General features: G+C 42.1%; 1 long non-coding RNA gene across 1 annotated transcript; it reads left to right on the plus strand.

The window, feature by feature from the left end:
• Window positions 1-249: 249 nt before the first annotated feature.
• Window positions 250-1,325, plus strand: LOC131808502 (uncharacterized). The gene is made up of 2 exons (XR_009344798.1): window positions 250-426; window positions 985-1,325. It is a non-coding gene; the product is annotated as an uncharacterized LOC131808502 (long non-coding RNA).
• Window positions 1,326-15,250: the final 13,925 nt, after the last annotated feature.

Here is a 15,250-nt window from a genome sequence, read left to right on the forward strand (position 1 = left end):
GCAGATGACTTTAAATTGTGCCTTGAATGTTAGGACTCAGTTTGGTAAGTAATGGAGGGTTGCTGATGACTATTGAACAGGGAAGCCACCCAATGAAAGTCAGCCTTTAGGAAGATTAATATGGGGGTTGGAGGTAAGATGGATTGGAGGGAACGAACAGAGAAGGAAAGAACAGGAGGAAGTGAAAGCAAGTGGGGGATGAAAACTCAAATACTGAACTGAGCAGTTCGAATGGAATATTAGCAATTGTTGTGGAGACATTTTAGAAGTAGATTCTGCAGGGCTTGGTGACCTGGTGAAGTGGAGGGTGAAGGAAGGAGTGGACAGTGACTCCAAGGCATCAAGCTGAGCCCCAAGGAAATGGCAGCAACATGGCCGGGTGCCAGGAGGCAGGCAGAGCTGGTTCAAGATGGCTCCCTTTGCGTGGTCAGTAGCGTTGGTGGAACTACAGTGGACTGTATTTTGGTGGTTGCGTGTAACAGGTGGGGGAGATGCTGGTCTGGTGAGGTTACAGCTGAGGGTATGGATTGGGAATCCTTCAGAGCGAAGCCAAGAGAGAGAGAACTGAACCAGGGGGACAGAGGAAAGAGAAGAGGAGAGAGAGCCCAGGGGGTCCTAGATAGGATTTTGGGGAAGAACCAGAGAAAGACAAGTCACAGAAGGCAAAAGAGGGACTGGTCCATGAGGAGGGAGACTGAGAGGACATCACAAAAGCCAATGCAAGGACTTTTCAAGGCAGAAGAACGGTCAGAAGCATCAAGTACTATCGAAAGTCACAGAGGAAGAGGACTGAATTGCTTTGGCAACTGGGGGGGGGGGGTCAATAGATCTAATGCTAGAGGATGAGATACACATATTATGGCATGTGTAAACGGAGCAATATTCTGCAGACATTAAAAACCAGGCTTTCTAAGAATATGTAAGGATTTGGCAATGAACAGAATGTTAACATATACTGGGGTGTTTTCCTGTGCTTCCTGCCAGGCGCTCCTGCTTTTGTTGAGCTGAGCAGAGTTAAAGGCGGCACTGAGAACTTCAAAAGCCTTCATTGCTTGCTAATAGAAAGGGCTGAGAACAATGTGCATGAAGGATCAGGGAAGATGAGGAAGAGGGCAGGAGGAAGCAAGAGCGACAGGTGGTGAAGAAGACAGAAGAGCCAAGGAAGGGCAGAGAGCTTGTCAGTAGGAGGGAAGACATGGCTTTCGTTGGTGAGAGCTATAGAAGATATAAAGGTCTGCTGATGTTTGCCATGTTTCAAAGAATGTGATTCCTTATGTGCTTTATTGGAAAATTTGAGACAAAAATATAAATTTATTTTTAATGACTTTTTGGTTGTTACATAGATGAGTCCTTTTTTTTTTTTTTTTTTTTTTAAAGGCATTTTCAGGTCCCTGCATGTCTCAGTTGGTTAAGTGGGTTTAGCTCAGGTCATGATCTCAGGGGTCATGGGATCAAGGCCCATGTTGGGCTCCATGCTCAGTGGGGAGTCTGCTTGAGATTCTCTCTCCTTTTGTGTCTCCCTCTGTCTCTTCTCCTGCTCGTACTCTCTCTCTAAAAACAATACATAGGGGCACCTGGGTGCCTCAGTGGGTTAAAGCCTCTGCCTTCAGTTCAGGTCATGATCCCAGCCAGGGTCCTGGGATCGAGCCCCACACGGAGCTCTCTGCTCAGCGGCGAGCCTGCTTCCCCTTCTCTGCCTGACTCTCTGCCTACTTGTGATCTCTGTCTGTCAAATAAATAAATAAAATCTTTTTAAAAAATACATAAATCTTTCTAAAAAAGTTTAAAAAAGCATTTCATGATGGAAAATTTCCAAACATCCATAAAAATAGAGAAAATAGTTTGATGCACCTAATTCACCCTTCCCTCAGCTTTACCAGTTACTAGTACATGACTAGTCTGTTTCACCACATACCTCACATGCTTCTCCCTCTCCATATCATCTATAAATATTCCAGTAGCTAAGTCTAAAATAAATGTTCTTTGAATATAAACATAGTACCTATGTCACACTTAGAAACTACCAATAATTTCATAGGTTACCAAATATTCAGAGTTCACAGTTCTCAATTGTCTTATAATATTTTAAAAGTTTATTTAAATTGGGATCCAAAGCCCTCATGTTGCAATTCTTTGTTCCTTGTTTTTTCTTTTTTTTCCCTGACGAAATCCGCTGGGTGGATTTTGCTGATGGTTTTCCATGGTGGTGTCATTTAACATGTTCTTATGTCTCTTTTATGTAGGTAAATAATTTTGTGTCTGGGTGGCTTTTATTTTCTTCTTTATATCTTTTCATATTTTTCAAGTTTTCTACTCATCACTCCTTATTTTTATATTCAGAACTTAAGAAGTTTAAGAAAAAAATTAAGATAGCTTTAGTAAAAATCTTTCTTAAAAGAACAGATTCAGAAATTAGGCATTGATGGGGCTCAGTCAGTTAGACATTTGACTCTTGGTTTCAGCTCAGGTCGTGGCATCGAGCCCTGAGTCAGGCTCCATGCTCATTGTGGAGTCTGCTTGTCCCTCTCCCCGCTCCTCCCTGTGCTCATGCTTTCTCTCTCAAACAGATAACTAAACCTTAAAGGAAGAAAGAAAGAAAGAAAGAAAGAAAGAAAGAAAGAAAGAAAGAAATTAGACATTGATGGAACAATGGTGATATTCTAATAAAGTCTGTAGAAACATTAATATTTTGCTTTTGATAAATGTACTATGGTTCTATAGGATATTACTATTTGGGGTGGCTAAGTAAAGGGCATATAGGACTCTTTTCACAATATTTGTAACTTTTCTGTAAGTCTGAATTTACTTCAAAGGAACAGCTAAAAATTTGAAAGAGGAATTTCAGTAGAATTACAGAGATTGAAGCTAGCTTCTAGGGAATTAAGAAATAAAGGGAGACAAGAAAGAACATGTTGCAACATCTGGCCATTAAAAAATGTGAAGTTAGGAAATAGCTCAAGGGAGTAGCAAGATTACAATAGCTTTTAAATATTTTGGAGGAGGAGAGGGGTGCCTGGATGGCTCAGTCAGTTGAGTGTCCAACTCTTGATTTTAGTTCAGGTCTTGATCTTGGGGTTTTGAGTTCAAGCTCTGAACTGGCTTTACACTGGGCATGGAATTACTTAAAGAAAAAAAGGAAAGACTGGAGGAGACCTGAGCTTTCTGACAGGAAAGTGAGTGGAATTTGAAGATATAAAAGTAAAATCTCTTGTATGTATTTAAAATTTTCTATAATAAGTCTTTTAAATAAATTAATTAATTGATGTTATAATGAGGGGTAGGAGCCAGAACAGAGATAGGTTTAAATGGACAAGGAAATAAAAACCTCACCTCTTTCTCTGAAACAGGAGGAATCCAGGAGAGGATGGATGTAGCCAGAGAGAAATTCTCAGGCAAAGAGAAACAGTTGAGACAGACTTTTTGCCTAACAGGAAGATGAAAATGACGTTCTCTGGTGAAAGTGAGAGACATGGGGACGAAATGGAAGACCTGTTGATCCTAGAAAATTTTTGCATGGGCTGGAGAGAAACAACAGTAAGCCAATTCCAGATGGATAACCATGGGAGCAGGGAGGGCCCAGATGAAGTAGGGGAGTGGAAATGCTTAGCAGGCCCTGTGGTACAGTTGTGATACTTTCTCCAGCAAAACTTGGCAGTCCTGGGGTGAGCAGATGGCAGGTCACCTGGTGTGAGGGTTGGTGTTGGGAGCATTGGCAGGTAAAAGGGCCAAGGGGGCCAAGGATGTTAGCAAAGGCAGCACTGAATGGCTGGAGGCCAAGAGCTCTGTGGTAGACTTGCTTGTCCCTGGTCCCACGGGATTACATCAATCATCACGCCTTCGACCTTGATATGTAGAGTTCTTGGATATTCTTTGTTTAGCCAAGGGGGATAGTTGTTTTGGCAAAGGCCAGGTCATAAAATGACAGAGCCAGGGTTTACCTTGTTTGGAGGTTCCTCCACCTCCTGCAGCTCTGTTCTCTCTGGATGAGCCACTAGTGGGATGCTCATGGTTCCACAGAGATGAGTCTCCCTTCTCCTCTGTGGTTTTACTCACAGTCTGAGATTCTTGGCATTGATTACTTACTCACATGAGGAGAATGGGCATTTCTGTCCAGCGATTTCCAGTTAAAAGATTTGGTCCTTTGATTTTTCAGGTGAGTTCTGGGAACAAACTGAGCAATGACCCAGAAAAGCAACTCACACGCCCTCCTCAGTTAGAGAGCATCATGTGGTGTTAGATCCATTGCCTTACTCTGCAACCACTACTTCCAGGCCTCTCAGGAGGGTGGCTTTGGGGAACCATTCATCATGAAGAAGTGAAAAAAAGGTAATTCCAAACCAGGAGAACGTTTCTAAAAACATGGTGTATTAATTTGTTAGGACTGCCATAACAAAGTACCACACTTGGGTGGCTTTAATAACAGAAATTTATTTTCTCACAGTTCTAGAGGCCAGAAGTCCAAGATCAAGGTGTCGGCAGTGTTGGTTTCTTTTGAGGACTGTGAGGGAAGGGTCTATTCCAGGCCTCTTTCCTTGGATTGTAGGTGGCTGTCTTTTTCTTCCTTATGTGTGTCCATGCCAGAGCCCACATTTCCTCTTTTTATAAGGACACTGGTCATATTAGATCAGGACCTACCTTAATAATCTCATCCCAACTTAACTGATTATCTCTGCAATGACCCTATTTCCAAATAAGGTCACCTTTTGAGGCACCAGGGGTTAGGACTTCAATATATGAATTTGGGGGTGGGGCACAATTCAAACCACAACAGATGGGTTGGCCTGGTGGTCCCTTCCTTGTCTCTTCTTCACCACTTCTGTCCTGTAGGCCCACATGTCCCCCTGCCTGGAGTAGTGAAATTGCTTCATGTGCATCCTGGTCTCCTGTCCCTCAAACTTGGTCCTCCTCGCATGTTGCTGTCAAATTCATCTTTCTAAAATTCCCACTTTTATCATGATTTCTCATTATAAACCATCCATGGTTCATTGTCTAAGGAACGTTTTCCAGTTTGTTGGAATCATGGGGCAAGTTTAAAGGACTACACATTTCTGGGCTCTCTTCTCGGACATTCTGATGTATAAGGTCTGACATTTTTTTAAGCTCCCCAGGTGATCTTCATCATGAGATGCACTGACATGGAGAATAGCCTCAGACTCCCCACAGTCTGACCCAATGTCATTATCCTCTAGAACCCTCTGTTCTACTTATTAGACCCCAATATATATCTTCAGGTTGGACCACTTGAGGAGGCCCTGCTTGCCCCTCCTCCAGCCACCTCTAGTTCTCAAGTTCCACCTTTTGTGTGCAGTCTCCCTACCACTCTGTCCCTCTGCTACTTCCCCGTCTTTGACCTCTGGTATCTTCCTGTCTGTCTTAGTCACTAGGCAGAGAGCTCCACCTTATAAATGGTGAATGGATCACAAAATGCCAAGGCTGGGAGCACCCTAGAGACCAGATGTGTCTCAAAGGCCCTCAGGGGTCCAAAGAGGAAACTGAGGTCCCTACATGATTTGTTCAGGGTCACACAGTTCAGGGTGTGACTCCAAACAGAAGGATTGAATAAAACCCTTAGACTTCTTAACACTTCCCCTACCCCACACAGCCAGTCAGTCATGGGAGAAAGCAAATTTGTTCTCTAAAGAGGCTGAGCTGAGGCGGCTTTGGAGCTGAGGACTTAGAGCCGGGCACCTACTGAAGAGTGGAATTAGGTGAGAGACCACGTACTGAGCAGGCCTCCCTTCCCTAGTACACTGTCAGCAGAAATATCTGAAACAAAAAACTGGGTCACTTCTATCTGGAGAAACCGACCAGTCTAAGAGGAAATACTGACAGAGAAGATTGATCAACAAATGGCTGGTTTCCAACAAGCCCTGCCCATGCACACTGAGCTGTCAGTCAGCCTTTGGTCCTCTCACTTTCGCATGTGAATAAACAGTCACGATCACCAGAGGCCCAAACAAACAAAAGAATATCACAGAAATAAGGAAGATCCTATGGTCCAGACAAGAGTACAGAAAAGGAAAACAGTTTTTATGTAAGGGACTGGGAGACTGAATAGCATAAGACTGTTCAAGAGCAAGTTGGAAATTAGAAGACAATGGAAGAATACCTTCAATATTCTACAGAAAATAGTTTTTGACTTAGATTTCCTTTCCTAGACAAACCATCCATCGAGTCTGAAAATAGGCTAATTCAGACAGGCAAAAGGCTTATCTCCCATGTATACTTTCTAAGGAAGATGGTACAGGATATGACCCTCTAAAACAATTAAACCAGAAAGAGGAAGACTGGGATTGAGGAAGCAAGGGATTTACACAAAAGAGAAGACTCTCCGGGTGATGGGGAACGACTAGGCAGCCGGCCTCAAGAAGCAGCAGCTAGACTGGAGCAAGGGTATAGGGCTTCAGGAAGAAAAAAAGTAGAAGAACTGATGGATCATCTCATACATCTGACCAAGGAAAAATTGTACTGAAAGGCCGGGACAGAATATGGGAAGACTTAACCACAGGAATAAAGAGACTAATGATGAAAACATCGGTAGGAGGACAGAGGGCAGCAAGGAAGGACATAGCCAAGAAAAGAACTGAGCTGATCGACTCTCGATATGCTTAGCTGTATTGAAAGGAGGTTTATGGTCCTATGTGAGAATTTTGGGGATGAAATTGAGACATAGAAAATAAGGCAACAATCTAATCTAGGAAAAACAGAAAGCTGTACCAGAAAGGAAGAGTTATTGTGACACATTATTTGACTCAGCTGTGAACAATATTATAGATTAATGAGAACATAAACAATAGATATAGATTCAAACAAAAATTGAGCTATAACCATATTTTAAAGATTAGGGCATGATAAATGTGTATGTGTGTGTGCACTTGCACGTGCGCATGCACGCATGCACGCATGCACGCATGTGCCCATTATTGCGTGTCTCGGCTTCAAACCCAGCCTTCCACACTCTGACCTGCCAATGCTGGAGCTGCTGCTCTGCAAACTGCCTTTTTTCTTTGCTGGCTCTGTGTGAAGCTCTGTCAACAGGGAACTACAGTGAAGGTGCAGATCTGGAAGAGGAAAGAGTTTACACCTTCCCATCTTCCTCCTTCTCTCTAGTGTTCATTCATTCATACAATTATTCAACACAGATTGATTGAGTGACTTTTGTGTGCCAAGCACTGTTCTGAGTGTTTAGGACTTGCTGACAATGTTGCTGCCTCCATAGAACTTACCTTCTAGTGCAGAGAGATAGTAAACAATGTATATAATAAATAAATTACATAGTGTTGCAGAGAAAAAGAAAGAACAAAGAGTAAGTGTGGTTGGGAGTGCATAGGTGAGTATTATAATTTTATTTATTGAAAAATTTAAAAAATATTTTATTTATTTATTTGAGGGATGCCTAGGAGGCTCACGGGTTAAGCGTCTGCCTTTGGCTCAAGTCATGATCCCAGGGTCCTGGGATCGAGTGCCATATCAGGTTACTTGTTTAGTAGGGAGCCTGCTTTTCCCTCTGCACCTTTTAATCTTTAAAAAAAAAAATCTTTAAGGGGCACCTGGTTGGCTAAGTGGTAAAGCCTCTGCCTTCAGCTCAGATCCCAGAGTCCTGGGATCGAGCCCCGCATCAGGCTCTCTCCCTGCTCAGGAGGGAGCCCACTTCTCTTCCTCTTTCTCTGCCTGCCTCTCTGCCTACTTGTGATCTCTGTCTGTCAAATAAATAAATAAAGTCTTTAAAAAAATCTTTAAAAAAGATTTTATTTATTTATTTGAGAGAGAGCATGCAAGAGAAAGAGCACAAGCAGGGAGAGAGACAGAAGGAGAAGGAGACTCCCTGCTGAGCAGCGAGCCGGATGTGGGGCTCAATCCCAGGACCCTGGGAGATCATGACCTGAGCTGAAGGCAGAAACTTAACTGACTGAGCCACCCAGATGCCCTGAGTATTGCAATTTTAAATAATGTGGTCAGGGTAGACTTCTTTGGGAAGTAGACATTTGAGTAAAGATGTGGCCTTACAATGAGAGCAGGTGTGTCATGTTCAAGGGGCAGCGCAGAGGGTGTGGGGTGGGCTGCAGTGAGTGAGGGAAAGCAATGGGAAAGCTGAAATTGCTTGTCCTTGGAAGAAGGGAATGGAGATGAGGTGGGTTTGGGCAGAAGGCTGCTTTTCTTTGTTAGGAGTCGTATATGATCATTTCACATTTTAAACCATGAACATGTATAACCTTGATAAAAATAAAAATTAAATTTTCAAGCAGTGAATCACAAAATGTGTTATCCTGAATTGGACCCTGGAACAGAAAAAGGACATTCCTGGCAAAGCTGGTGAAATTGGAATAAAGTTAATGATAATATATTAATATGGGTTTCTTAGTTTGGACAAATTACCAGGTAAGGGAAGATGCTAACATTAGAAGAAACTAGGTGAGAGATAATTCTCTGGGTTATCTTTGTAACTTTTTGTAAATCTAGAATTATTCCAAAATAAAACATCTATTTAAAGAAAAAAAAAAACCTTTTAAACAGAAAACTGAGTCAGATGGCAAGCTGCTGCTCTTTACCTATCCCCAACTCCCAGCCCTGTTCTCCTTCTTGGGTTTGAAGAGTTGTTTATTTAACTGGTAGGAGGAGGTGACTTACCTGTGGTCCTGGGGTGATCCCAACATGGAAGGAAAAAGGTCAACAGGGAAGGTTTTGTGCCCCACACCCACGGAGCCTCCCATTCATGGATCTTTGGTGGAAGACATGCAGAAGCTGAGAAGCACAAACCAGGACAGAGGTGTTTATGCAGAAAAAAACATGAATGTACAATTCCCCTAAGTTTTAAGAAAGCAGAGTCCCAAAAGTCTTCACAGGACTTCACATCTTGTTTAGTTTAAGTCTGACTCTAGTGAGCTGTAAAGTTCAAGGAGTGGCTTGAAAAGTAGAAATAATTCCAGACCTTTGATTCAGTGGCTTTTTCCTCGCTTCAAAACTCCCTAAAATTTTTTGGTGGGAGTGTCTTTTTAGGTGTTGCTGAGAAGACATTGCCTTACGTCTGTGCTTTCCATGTAGTTTTACATTCTTCAGTTTATGATTACTAGAAAGTTGTTTAAAAATTTTCTAGATAATTATCTAATGTTAGGGAAAAAAAACACCTTAATTTTTGGTGTCAATGCTCAGAGACTATCACCTTCTCCTCAGCTCCCTGGGGAGTCTTTTTCTAGTCTTGAGGAAATCCTTTTCTGTTCATGCTCATTCCCCATATTCTGCTCTCATCCACAAGCTGTCTCCTCTCTCTGGTACTTATATTTTGGGAACTAAAGTGTGGAAAGTGTGGAAGAAAGAAAGGGTGTTGTACCCTATTTTTGTTTCCTGTCCTGCTGTATACCTCGCCTTAGATGGAGCAGGGCAATCCTTAAATTGGGGTGAAAGGAAAAGGGAAAGAAAATGAGACAGAAAAAAAGTGACATTTCAACATATTATCCAGCCACATTTGGTCCATCCTTCTGGCACTCAGGAATCTGCCTGCTGTATTTTCTGGAATCGTAAGCAGCTAAGTGATGATGAGTAATTAGCACGCAGGAGTTTGTCTTGATTTTATTTGTTTTCTTCACACCTCTTAAAAATTACATAAGAAACTAGTGTTCATTGCAGAAAAACTGTTCTAAAAAGGCAAAATATTGGGCACCTGGGTGGCTCAGTTGTTTAGGTGACTGCATTCAGCTCAGGTCATGATCCCAGAGTCTTGAGATCAAGTCATGCATTGGGCTTCCTGCTCAGGAGGGAGATTGTTTCTCCCTCAGACCTTCCCCCTTTCATGTTCTCTCTCTCATTCTCACTCTCTCAAATAAGTAAATAAATAAAACCTTAAAAAAAGATGAAATATTGAAATAAATGAAAAAAATCACTTGTAATCTCAGGAGTAATCACCCTGTGCAACATAATCCCCAATCACTCAAAGAAATCAATACACGTAGAAAAACAGAAACAAGAGATAAAGTCCTGGAAACGTGTGAACCTCCAGCTCCAGAAACTTCTGAGACTCAATGTTTGTGGTTTGGTGGTTTCATGTTTGGCCCATGGGTGCCACAACCCTTTTGGTTGTAAGTGACAGAAACCCAACTGGCATGAATAGAAACAATGTCAGGTCACCTGGGTGGTTCAGTCAGTTTAGCTCAAGTCACAATCCCAGCGTCCTGGGATCAAACTCCATGTCAGCGTCCTGGGATCAAACTCCATGTCAGGCTCAGCAGGGAGTCTGCCTCTCTCTCTCTCATAAATAAATAATTTTTTATTTATATAATAATAAATAAAAATTATTTATAATTTATATAATTAAAATAAATTTATATAATTAAAATAATAAATTATTTTTATTTAGTTCTCATAAATAAAGTCTTAAAAAAATACAAAAGAAATAATGTTTGCTTAGGTGGCATAATTTGAATACTGGCGCTCTCATGGTCTTTAGCATATTACCTAACCTTTTAAAGTCTGTGTTTCCTCTTCTTGAAAATGGTACCCATCTTCTTGAGAAGTTGCAGAGTTTGAATGAAATAGGGCGTGTGCCTGATGCACGGTCCCACGGCATAAGTGGCATCTGGTATCAGCGGTAATTGAACAGTATGTGGTGTCCGCAGATTGTGTTGCTAGCCTGTTGTTACTAACAGAAGCTGGAAGGCAGGAGACAAGGAGTGAGACAGGAGCGTCCCTTCTACATGTCCACTCTGTCGTGCATTCTCCCATGTCCCGCTGCACACATTGCTGGTGTGGACAGCCTTGTGGCTGACACCCTCCTCCACCACGAGCTCCCCAGGGAACTTCCACAGCGCCCTGAGTATGAATGACTGTTTCTTGACAACTGGGCAGGACCCTGTAGCCCAAGTTCGGGAGAACTCCAAACTTACTCCCTCATGAAGGGAGGTTTTGCCCCAGATTGTCTGGGGAACCGAGAGCTCTGCGGTTTGGGACGGTGGATCCCAGCATCCTAGGACGCGGAGAATCCTGTAAGACACCATTGAGTTTAGGGGTGCTCTTTCTAAAGAGGGTAAACTTACTGTGTTTGTGTCCTATGTCCGCCTTTTTGTCCTTTTTGGTCAGGACAGATCCATTTGAGGGGTGGTATTTTGGGTCTAGGTAGTAAATATGTCATGAAAAACAAGCCAGTCTGGTAAAAAAAACCTCTTCAGAAATAATTACTTTATTTATTTATTTATTTGACAGAGAGAGGGAGATCACAAGTAGTCAGAGAGGCAGGCAGAAAGAGAGGGGGAAGCAAGTTCTTTGTTGAGCTGGGAGCCCGATGCGGGACTCGATCCCATGACCCTGAGATCATGACCTGAGCTGAAGGCAAAGGATTAACCCACTGAGCCACTCAGGTGCCCCCGGAAATAATTACTTTAAACTCTACTTTATAGATCTTCAACTGTGCTTACTGAACAGCCGAAGTCTCTAAATGGGATTGCTACTGACACACAGCCAGGGACTAGGAAGCTCTGGTCTGTAGGGCCAACACATGTCAATGTCTCAACTAGAATTTGTGATGAACTAAGGTACAAATAATCCTACCTGGCTTGTGATGGCCTCGGTGAAAATCTAGCCTCAAGAAGGGACGTGTTGTTTCTCATCACGTCCCGGGTTCAGGCTGAGGAGGCCACAAGGTGCTTCTCTTCCTAGGCGCTGTAGCCCAGGTAAAGCTCACACCTGTGTGAATCGTGGGCTTGTGATCTAAGCAGACAGGTTTTTCCCAAGTATGGCTAACTGAGTCACAAACGATAGCACCCCGCCCAACCCATTTGTTTTTTTTTCTCTTCCAAAATAAAAATCTCCATTAAAACCAAACAGCAATTAAACAATTTCTAATCTTCACCATACAAACGAGGCAACCTGCAATTTAGAGCCAGATTTAAAGAGACAGGCACATCTCTTAGTTCTTTTCCCACCCATCTGCTTTGCTAGCTAGGAATCTTTGTTTAATCTGACTCCAGGTCTTTGTCTGTGTCTGAGAAAAACACCCAGCATCTTCTGCCGCTTCTCCGTGCCCCAGTTGCCACTTCAGGAACCCCGATCAGTGCCCTTAAAGTTGTAATTTAAAGCTTTTGGGAGGCCCAGGCTCTCTCTGTGAGAGACAGTTATCAGCTCTCATTATCAAAACCACTCATTCCCTCTTTGTTGCTCTGTGTAATAGAGAAAGCAGCTTCCTGCTCCTGGTGACTTGACAAAACTGAAAGGGGGTGGTGGGGGGGGTTGGGGGGTTGGGGGGGCGGGGGGGGGGGATTAGGGCCGTGGCAGGTGTGCACAGCAGGGTCCTTCTCAACCACCCCCCACCCCCAACCCGTTACAATTGAGAGTCAGTGGTTTCCCTTTTCAAAGGGGCTGGTGTGCGTTGCCTCATCACAGGGCAGAGAAGAGCTTACATCAGTCCGAATCAGTGGATCTTCCTGCCCTTGAAAATTTCCAGACCACTTCCACCACAGCCATATTAATTTCCAGAAATCACTTTTCACACTTCTCTGAGACAAACACACATAGCTTCAAACGTTAAGCAATGCCAAAGGCTCATGAGGCAAAACAGTTGTCTCCCGCCCCATCTTACTCAAACTATTTTTTTAGTTTTTTCTCCTGTACTATTTATCTGTTTTTTTTCCCCCTATGCGATACGCATATATTGTTGGTTTGAGTTGTGAGTTTTCAACTTACCTGTTGGCTTTCTCATCATTTAAATGAGTTATCTTGCTGTCTTTCAATCTCTCTGCCAATGGTGTTATTTTTGGTTAAATCTCTTTTCAGTATTTAGGTTATCATATCTGTGTAAATACTGTTTATTGCAAAGCCAAGGACTATATTGTAATTATGCTTCCTTTCTTAAAAATTTTTTGGTATCATTAGGGTTAATAATTGCTCCCCTTTCCCCACTTAAATGTCTTGGTTCCAAATGGATGGCTTCTTAACATGATTGTAGCTAAATGTATCAGATAACTTCCCCTGGTAGCTTCAGATAACCTTTCTGCCTCCCAGGTCCTGCTCTAAACTGACTTGGTCACTCTCTGGGCTGGCGGCACAGCAGTGGCTCTGGAAATTTCCATCCTGGAAATCCCCCTTTGACTCTCAACTGTGTTTGATCCCATTTCCTAAATCCCATGTCTTTCTCTTTCTTTTTCTTTTGTGCATTAACCCCCTTTGTTTTCATGAATCACATTCTTAAATAGCTTCCTGAGGGCAAAAAAGGCATGGAAGAAAAGTCCTTTGAGATTTTCAAGACTGAATTTTTCTTTATCCTTGCCCTTGGTAATTAATTCATCTGGGTATAGAATTGTAGACTCAAAATGATATTTTTCGGGGCACCTGGGTGGCTCAGTGGGTTGAGCCGCTGCCTTTGGCTCAGGTCATGATCTCAGGGTCCCGGGATCGAGTCCCGCATCGGGCTCGCTGCTCGGCTGGGAGCCTGCTTCCTCCTCTCTCTCTCTCTCTGCCTGCCTCTCTGCCTACTTGTGATCTCTCTCTGTCAAATAAATAAATAAAATCTTTAAAAAAAAATATATTTTTCCTTAGAATTCTGAAAGCATTGCTCCATGTTTTCTAGCTTCCTGTATTATTGCTGAGACGTGACCATTCTTATTGCTGATTATTTTGATGTAAACTTTTTTTTCCCTGGTGTTTTGAAATGTTATCTTGATATGGATTGTGTTTTTAGTGCTGACATTTCCTGGGTTCTTTTAATCTAGAAATTCAAGTCTTTTGTTTACTAATATTTTTTCTTAAATTATTTGAAAATTCCTTTCTCATTTATCTGTTTTCTCTTTTTAGAATTCTTTTTTTTTTTCTTTCTAGGATGCTTATTAATTCTTATAGGGCTCCTTGAATTAATCTCCTAATTGTCTGGCATTCCTGATCATTCTATCCTAATTTCTAGCTCATTCTCTCTCTCATTATTATTTTGTTCTGTTTTCTGGGAGATTCCCTTGAATTTATATTCCATCCCTCCTATTGATTTTCCCCCAACCTTAGCTATTGCATATTTAATTTTCAGGTGTTCTTATAGGTTTCCTACTTCCTCTGCCCATTCTATTAGAATCCTCTTCTTGTTATTATCTCTTCCAAACACTGAATACAATTTTCGTTCCTGAAGTTCTTTTCTTCTTGATCTTTTCTCTAAGTCTCAGTTTCTTGTGTATTTGTTCTGGTCTTTGTTTTTTACTTTTGGGGACTTTTTCAATGTCTGTGGATTCTTAGCTGCTCATTAATGTTTGAGTCAATTACTAAAATGCTGGTGGGGGGGGTCTCTGTGTGCATTGGTAGGGTTTTCTTCTGGTGATCTTCACTGTAGGACAGTGGTTCTCATTAGGGATAGCTCCTAGGAACATTTTGAAAAGTTGTGAAGATTTTTAGTAATCACAGTTATTGGGGGACTGTGGCATAAGAAATATACATGTATTTGGTTTTTGCCCTCTAGAGTTCCTAGAGCTCTTGTAATTTCCTGAATAATAGTAGTGCTATGAGTGTCTTACACAGAGTTCCTAAATCCCTTGATTTATTTCCTGGTGATAGGAACATTTTTTGTTCTAATGAGGTACCTCTTGTTGGGTTCCTGGGCAGAATAGGAGCTGGCCATCAGAAAGGCCAAGTCATGATTAGAAGCTTGGAACTTTCAGCCCTACTTCTTTTCCTCTGTGAAGGAATGAGGGGCTAGAGATTGAGTTTAAAAACTGTCATGTCTTAATGATGAAGCCTCCATTAAAATTCCCAACCGAGAGTATGTTGAATACTTCTGGGTTGGTGTATACATTGAGGTGTTGGGTGAGTCATGCACCCCAACCTCCACTGAAACAGAAGCTCCTGTGCTCAGGACCTTCTAGACCTCACCTTACGTACCTCTTCATCTTATTGTTCATCTATATTCCTTATCATATCTCTTATAATACACAGGTAAATGTAAGCGAATGTTTCTTCAAGTTTTGTGAGCTACATAGCAAATTATCAAACCTGAGGAGGGGGTTGTGGGAAGTCTAATTTATAGCTGATTGGTCAGAAGTAGAGTTGACAGCCTGGGACTTGTGACTGGTATCTAAAGTGGGGACAGTCTTGTGGGATTGAGTCCTTAATCTGTGGAGGATATGTATTAACTTTGGGTAGTTAAGTATCAAAATTGAATTGTAGGATACCCAGTTGATATATACCTGAAAAATTAGAAAATTTGACTCATTTGGTGTCAGGAGTATTGCAAGTGTAGAGGAATCAAGTTTTTTTTAAAGGTCTACCAGGGTCTAGTATGTGGGGTCAG

The sequence above is a fragment of the Mustela lutreola genome, chromosome 9 (assembly GCF_030435805.1).
Source record: "Mustela lutreola isolate mMusLut2 chromosome 9, mMusLut2.pri, whole genome shotgun sequence".
NCBI classification, from domain to species: domain Eukaryota; kingdom Metazoa; phylum Chordata; class Mammalia; order Carnivora; family Mustelidae; genus Mustela; species Mustela lutreola.